Raw genomic sequence first — 8,723 nt, forward strand, 5'->3', positions numbered from 1 at the left:
CCCGTATGCGTCGAAATTGGAAAGAAATCGCCGCTTTACCTACTCATTTATTTCAGGGAAACTTCTTTACATCGGATTTTCTTTAATCGAGTTTCGTTAACTCGGGAATGATGACAGCATTTGGCCCTATGGGTACCTGCCGGGGAAGAGAAATGTCTTCGTTAGATCGGGAACTTCGTAAAATCGGGCTTCGTTAGATCGAGTATTATGTGTAATGGCGTAATCAAACCAGAATCAACAAAAAATACAAATGCAATATCAAACGGCGCAACCAATACAAAGTCAAAGCGCACATAAAATGGACCGTCATCAGTTACAACGATGAAAAAGAAATCAGTATTTTCGATTATATTTACTAACTTTCGTTTATTTATTAGTTATATATTCGTTTTTACATACCGCAGCCCATCTTTGGCTATAGCAGGAGTGCCGATAACATCATATGTCAATTGCAGACAAAAATTTGGTCAGGGGCAAAGAAAGAACATTTCCGGGCAACGCAATCCTACGTTCATTTGTTGAGGAAAAGAAAACTGCTTTTACATAACATTTCTGGATTGCAATGGTAACAGATTTAGGCTGTGAGAGCTACGAATAGGGGAAGGTTCAGAAAACTTAATGGATTTGTCTAAGCGGGCACTGCATGAAGATTAAGGTGTACAGGAACTTCATGCTTTTGTTGTGGCGACATCTTGCCGGAGTAATTAAGTTTAGACTAGAGAGGTTAGCAGAAGGTGAAAAATCCCTATCGTAGCGACGGTAGGTAAAACGAACAGCCTTCTTTTGTAGACTCAAGCTTCTTAATATCGTTTTTAATGAAAAGAATTCTAAACTACAGATGCATATTCAAGGATTAGCCGGATTGATATGTTGTATGCTAGCAGTTTAGCTTCTTGAGGAGCCACACGAAGGGTGCGTTGGAAATAGCCGAGTTTTTTAAATGCTTTATTACACATTACTTCAATATGCTCACTCCGAGATAAATTGTGAGTGAACAGAAGTTCAAGGTACTTATATCGGGATACTTTTAGCAGAAAGTAGTTATTAAAAGAGTGCGAGAAGAGGGAAGGAGTTTAAAAGAAAGAAAGAAATGGTTTTGATGATGTTTATGCTCATCTGCCAGGTGTCACACCATGCGCAAAAGTGTGAGAATGCGTCTTCAAGAACAATATGATCTTTAGGATAGTGAACATTGTGGTAGAGGACGTAATAATCAGCATAGAGATGTATGCTAGTAATTATACTTCCTCGCAAGTCATTAATATAATATAGAAAGCGAAGTGGGTCGAGGACTGAGCCCTGCGGCATGCCAGAGGAAACCTTACCGTAGCGATATGGGAATCAGAAACATTATAATGCACATATTGGGAACCGTCGGAGAGAAAACTGGCAATCCAGTCTACGGGTTTATGATTATTTAGGGTCAGGCTGAGTTTAAATAGTATTTTATGGTGAACCACAGCATCGAACGGTTTGGACAAATCTATAAAAATTGCGTCAACCTGCGTACCAAGGTCTAGTGCTTTATCAATGTCATCAGTGAATTCTACAGCTGAGTTACGGTGCTAACACCAGGACGAAAAGCATGCTGACAATTATTTAGAGTGTTATTGGATTCCAGGTTGTCCATGATATGTTTGTAAATTATATGTTCCGGTAGTTTGCAACAGTGAGATGTTAGAGAAATCGGTCGGTAGTTAGTTAATATTTGCTTATTACCAGATTTGTGTAAAGGTAGAATTTTAGGACTTTCGAAATTAGATTGAGCAAAACGGATTGTTAAAGGTAGATGCGATTCTATAAGAGTTATTAGTAGATGCCTCATTAATTACAAGAGTGGCATTATCAATCCCACGAGGAAAGATGCATTCCCAATTTTTATAGCTTTTAAGAAGCTGGGGTAATGTTGCTCTAAAAAATAAGATCTTCGCCAATTTCAGCGTTTAGGTCGAAGTTCCTCCTTCACGTCATTATACATCAGTTTTAGCGGTATCACCACTCCGCTTTTAGCGCCGTGGTCTAGTGACCTGTTGTGACAAGCGTACACTATCTTTCATCATCCATGGTTTTGGTCATTTTTTTTTCATGCTTCTACCCGGGACAAAACGGTGAATGCATGAGAGAATAAGGTTTTCGAAATGAGAAACTAAATTATTAAAATTATTACCCGCACTCATTTGCACAAAGTAATCGAAATTGTCCCTCAAGGTATCAATATGGAAGCATCATTCAAACGATCAAATTTTGGAAATGAGGTGTACGAAACGCGTACATTTTTTGCCGAAAAACAAATACTAACTGAAGCTGCTATATGGTCCGAAATACCTTCAGCAACTTCGCACTCGAAACCGTCATCCATGAGGCATTGGCTGAGAAAGACTAGATCTACAATGATTCACCTCTGGCAGGCTGCTCTAATATATATATATATATATATACACATATATATATATATCCCTCTATTGCATGAATTATGAAAAAGTCGTTTTAAAAATTAATTTTTCAGCTTTTATTGTTGATTGAATGAACAAACACATATAGAAAACGTTTCAGAGTTATGACGACTGTATTAATAAAGATCCAGCTTTGTGCCAAATATGGCACACCATGAAGATGGCCGAGCGCTCGTGCTGCCATGGGCGGAAAACAAAGCTTCACGGACGGTGGTCTTTTTAGCGCGGTGCGTGGAATGAAATGAAACAGTTGTTTGCTGCGTTCAGGCAGAGATGAATTTTGCACTTCCTCTATCTTACCGACGACTTGTTTGTGCAAGATGGCCGCTTACATCTTTGTTTCTTCTCATCATATTCTGGCCAGTGGCCGAGTTGGTCAGACCGGTCGTCTTTGGGTGGCATTGCGGCCACTGGTCCCTGTGCTTTTTTTACTTGAGCCTGGAATTCGACGTCTTGACTTGAAGGCCTCCCTGGTCGCTTGTTGGGTAGGCACTTGTTATGCGAGGTAAGGCATTCTGCAATTTCTCCTTTGAATTGAGCCAACGGTAGTACTTGTTTCTTCCCAAGCTGCTCCTGCACCCTCCTGTACTATAGACATGCTGCTACTACCGATAAGTCTAGCATATGCGTAAAAATTTGAAAGTTCCATTTCTTCGACCTGATATGTATGCGGTAAAGTCCAAGCAGTGAGTCCAGCGGGTCGACCCCGCCCATGTTCCTGTTGTGGACCTTTACTACGCTGGGGCAATCAATTTCTCAAAACTCCTTGACGGAGGTAAACGAGCTGGATCTCTCCCAACAAAGCTCGACAGAAATGTCACTGCGCGGCTATCCCGTACCACCGCATACACGATAACTCCACGTCATCTATCGCGCTTGTGAGTGCCTCTGAAGCACCACGTCCTTTACATTTCAGTTCCTTTCCGCTTTTCAGGCGGCAGTTTGGTAGACGATTCACCCTCACCGTACCGATCGACAAAATTCCATCTTGTGATAGAGTGACCTGCAGCTTCGGGCTATTGAACAGATGGCAGCACGTTACCATATTTTGTCTTTCAAGTGCATACTGTGCCAAATATGGCACACACCGATTTCGGTTTCTCTGCTGTAGTTAAAGACGAAATTGAGGAAACAAATAACTGCCTTGAATTGGTGAGACCAAAAGATATGCCAAAATAATTTTTCTATGTTACCGCGGTGGAAATTTTCAGATAAAAAGAAATACCAATTGCTCGTGTTTGCCCCCTCCAAGTTTCACGTCGCTTCCCAAAATATACTTCACCTCTGTTTTGCGTATCGCTCAAGAGATGGCAGCACTTGCCCATAATAAGTGCGCATAACTATGAATGAATGAATGAATAGAATTTATTGATAGGAAAGACAGAGAGGTCGACCTGAGCTAGTGCGCTCTAGTCTGCTACTCTGCACTGGGGAAGAGGGAAGGGGAGTGAAAGTATTGGAATGGATGATGATAAGAGAAGTGGTGAGTGCTTATGTACATGAGACAGTTGCCTCGCTAGAGCCGCTCATCGAGCTTGGTGTCCTGCAGGAACTTCAACAATACTTTTGTTGCACGCATTGAAATTGCAGTGTCAGGCCATGGGCCGAGGATAGCTTCCTCCGACAGTAGTTGCCTGCCAACGCTGGCTAAGAAACTGTCTAACGTCCTTCGCTCCAGCATATATGCTGGGCAGTCACACAGTACGAGTTGCAGTGTTTCGGGCATCTGGCAGTGTACACAATCAGGGCTGTTCGATTGGCCGATGATGTGTGCGTAGCGACGGGTGAAAGCAACGCCGAGCCGAATCCTGTGTAGCAATGATGCTTTGCTCCGTGTAAGCTTCGGGGGCAAACAGAATTTACCGTCTGGGTCAATCATATGTAGACGTCTGTGAATGTTATCAGAGTGGGCTCTGTAAGCCTTTTTAAGGTCCTGCATGAGTTCCTTGATCATGGAGTTGGTGTCAGGTCGCGAGTAGGCAATCCGTACTTCATCAGAGGAAGAGGAGGCCGATCTTACCTCACTGTCAGCGAGTTCATTACCAAAAACACCACAATGGCTAGGCACCCATTGAAAGGTGATCACGTGGCCACTTAACTCGGCACTGTGATAAAGTTCGACGATTTCCAGCACGAGCAGATAGTATGGTCCTTTGTTTAAAAAGTATTTTAGCGCCTGTAGCGCTGATTTGGCATCGCACAATATTGTCCATTTATGGGGTGTCTGCGTTCTCATAAAACGGACAGCCTCCCGTATTCCCGCAAGTTCCAGAGCCGTAGATGTCGATTTGTGGTCTAATCGAAATCGTTGAGTAATTCCAAGTTGTGGGATGACAAATGCGGCCGTTGTGGCAGATGGCGTGACCGAACCATCGGTATATACTTGTACAGTCCCACTATATAAAGTAAATATATGGGACAGGGTGAGCTGCTTCAAGCCAATGGAGGAAACGTGAGATTTCTTCCTAATTCCGGGTATCTGAAGCCTCACTAGTGGTCTTGGCAATGTCCATGGAGGTGTCGCGGGGATGTCGGTTGCCTGGAATCTTGCAGGTACAATGCTTGCGTGACATGCAATAGCTCTAGAAAAAGCACAGTCAAGGTTGATGCTTGGAAGCGTTGACAGTGGATGGTGTGAGTGTCTGGTTAGCAGGCGAAGATAGGTTCGCACAGGTTCACAAGACCTGTATATGTCGATAGGACAAGCCCGTGCTTCCGCTATTGTGCCCTTAGTTGACGTGCAGCGTGGCAAGCCAAGACATATCCGTAGTGCTTGAGCCTGAAGGCTCTCCAGCGTGCGTATACAAGATGACCCCATGTTAGATAACACAGGCATGCTGTAGCGTATGTAGCCCACAAAAAGTGCCTCGTACACTTGGAGCAAACTTCGCTCAGAGGGGCCCCATCTCAGTCCTGATATTACACGAAGAACGTGTATGAAGTTGGTCAGTTTAGCCCTAAGCGCAGTAACATGTTTGGTCCAAGAAAGACTGCGGTCTATTATCACGCCAAGAAATCTGTGGTGGGTGACTAAAGGGAGCGCCGTTCCGTCGACAAAGATTGGATAATTTGACATCGGTTTGCGCTTAAATGCCATGACTGCACACTTAGTTGCTGAGAGTTGCAGGCCTCTACGGCACAAGTACTTCGCCGTTATGGTAACCGCACGTTGAAGCCTTGCACGCACTTGTGGACGTGTGACCCCGGATGACCAAATACAGATATCATCCGCGTACGTACTGATACGCGCTGTTTCAGGTAGCTCATCTGCAAGGCCCACCAGTATCATATTGAACAATACTGGGCTAAGGACACCACCCCGCGGAACACCCCTGCGAACTTCATGAGAATTACTGTGACGATACCAGATTCTCAACTGGGGATCTCACACACGCGAAAAGAAATGGTAACCGGTATGTGCCAAATATGGGACGTCATGCAATATATATATATATATATATATATATATATATATATATATATATATATATATAAACGACCAGTCGACTGTGACAGCTCAAGAAGCTCCCTTGATGAGCCAACCTCATCACCAGGCGGAGTCAATGGTGGCAACGGTATATCTGGTGCATTAAAATCCTCCATGAGCAGTGTGTCTGAAGAGGGGATGATACGGTCGTGCGAATACGTATTCAGACTAGGTAAGAGCTCAGAAAGTGAAGATGGAGGGCTGTATAGGACGCCGACTATTACTGATGGCCTTACAGTGTATACCTTACACCAAGCAGACTCTACTTCGGTTGGAGCTCGGATTCCAGAATATTAATGTGATGGCCCTATGAAAAACCCCGTGACGCAGAAAATGCGGCGTTGATGTTGGTATGAGAAAATCCTCTCGAACCACGCGTCCCGATCCCCGTATAGTCGCATAGACGTTGTTGAAATAACTGAATTTCTCAAAGTAAAACGCGTCAGAAAATTCGTAAAGTACACTAACACTCAACGAACAGACATGATAGCGTCGGACTGTAATTTGAATATGTGAGAAAACATAATTATGTTACACGGAAACTCAGACACTAACCCCTTTTCGAGCTGCCGTTTGAGAACTGTCTTGGTCAGTGGCGTAGCTAGGTCGTCTGGCACCCGGGGCCCATAGGTCTTCTGTAACCCCCCCCCCCCTACACCGGGTGTAGTCGAGGAAATCGACAACTTCCGGGTGTCTTCAGATGTGTATGACCTCCCCTTCCCCACTGGCCCCTTGCACCCGGGGCCCACGGCCCCCCGCCCCGTTGCTACGCCACTGGTCTTGGTAGGTGCGGCGCGCCCCGCTCGGTTCCTTGCAACACCATCCAGATGGCGCTCGCCTCCGCACATCCACGGCAGCGGCGGCGCCCGCGCGCCCACCGCGAGGTAGAAACAAAAACAGAACCAGAAAGCTCGCTTTCGTTCATAGAGTTCGCCGCCATTGTTGAATGAAATACATTACGGTTGCATAAGCTGCAGCTGCCGGGAAGCGTGAGAATCAGTCAGGGGTCTTTGAATTCTATCGCGTTCCACACTGAAAAGCGAAGCTTAAGCGTCCTCCAAATTTTTTGCAGTCACTGTGGAGCGGCACATTCCAGTGGCTGACCCTAGTGAAGCCATTTCGCGTCAAAGATGCTCATTGAATGGCGACACAGATCGTGGGGCACATATATATATAAGCCTTTGCTTCGTGTTGTCGACAAATTCGACTTCGCTCTGCCATCTCCTAGCCGCCTGGTTAGCTCAGATGGTAGAGCGGCTGCCCCGGAAAGGCGGTGGTCCCGGGTTCGAGTCCCGGACCAGGACGAATTTTTCTTCAACTATGAGGCTTTTCTTTGGAGGAACCCGTATGGGTTTCCTTTGTAGCAATTGCTACGAACGGGTGGATGTCTCATTTTCCCTTTATTCATTACTTCTCTCCACCTTGCGGGTTTCCGCAGAACTACTACGTCAAACTCTTGCCTTTGCTTCGTGTTGTCGACAAATTCGACTTCGCTCTGCCATCTCCTAGCCGCCTGGTTAGCTCAGATGGTAGAGCGGCTGCCCCGGAAAGGCGGTGGTCCCGGGTTCGAGTCCCGGACCAGGACGAATTTTTCTTCAACTATGAGGCTTTTCTTTGGAGGAACCCGTATGGGTTTCCTTTGTAGCTATTGCTACGAACGGGTGGATGTCTCATTTTCCCTTTATTCATTACTTCTCTCCACCTTGCGGGTTTCCGCAGAACTACTACGTCAAACTCTTGCCTTTGCTTCGTGTTGTCGACAAATTCGACTTCGCTCTGCCATCTCCTAGCCGCCTGGTTAGCTCAGATGGTAGAGCGGCTGCCCCGGAAAGGCGGTGGTCCCGGGTTCGAGTCCCGGACCAGGACGAATTTTTCTTCAACTATGAGGCTTTTCTTTGGAGGAACCCGTATGGGTTTCCTTTGTAGCTATTGCTACGAACGGGTGGATGTCTCATTTTCCCTTTATTCATTACTTCTCTCCACCTTGCGGGTTTCCGCAGAACTACTACGTCAAACTCTTGCCTTTGCTTCGTGTTGTCGACAAATTCGACTTCGCTCTGCCATCTCCTAGCCGCCTGGTTAGCTCAGATGGTAGAGCGGCTGCCCCGGAAAGGCGGTGGTCCCGGGTTCGAGTCCCGGACCAGGACGAATTTTTCTTCAACTATGAGGCTTTTCTTTGGAGGAACCCGTATGGGTTTCCTTTGTAGCAATTGCTACGAACGGGTGGATGTCTCATTTTCCCTTTATTCACATATCCAGTGTACCAAGTCGGCGTCGAATACTTTCCTCGCCCAACGGTACCTACCCAATCCCGTATCTACTGTGACCCAAATAGGCATGAAACAGTTTCGTCGAAGAGCGGCACATGTATGCTCATTGCCACATATACTCCCTGAAACAAGTTTTTTCGACATTTGATTTCGAATCGATGTCACACCGGTGCGTCGTGAAGACACCGGCACGCCGCACTTACACGGCCTTCAGATTAAAAAAAAAAAGAAAATGTTCGGCCTGCCACGTCAGGCGGGCTGCAATAGGAGCGAATGTCTCAGCCGTAGGTGTAGTTGCATTCTCGGCCTCTTGGCTGGGCCGAATGGCGCTAGCGGTCGGGGACGGGAAGCGTCGGTTTCCACGGGCGATAGCGTTTTAAGTGCGTTCCTAACGCATTTTCTACACTCTTAAACAAATGTACACCCTTCGTGTCGTATCTTGCCACACAACAATAATCGTCGTCTGTCCTGCTTGCGTTTCATTTCACGAAAACGCTATGCTCGCTACTTTCC

The sequence above is a fragment of the Dermacentor variabilis genome, chromosome 7 (genome assembly GCF_050947875.1).
Source record: "Dermacentor variabilis isolate Ectoservices chromosome 7, ASM5094787v1, whole genome shotgun sequence".
In the NCBI taxonomy this organism is placed as follows: Eukaryota; Metazoa; Arthropoda; class Arachnida; order Ixodida; family Ixodidae; genus Dermacentor; species Dermacentor variabilis.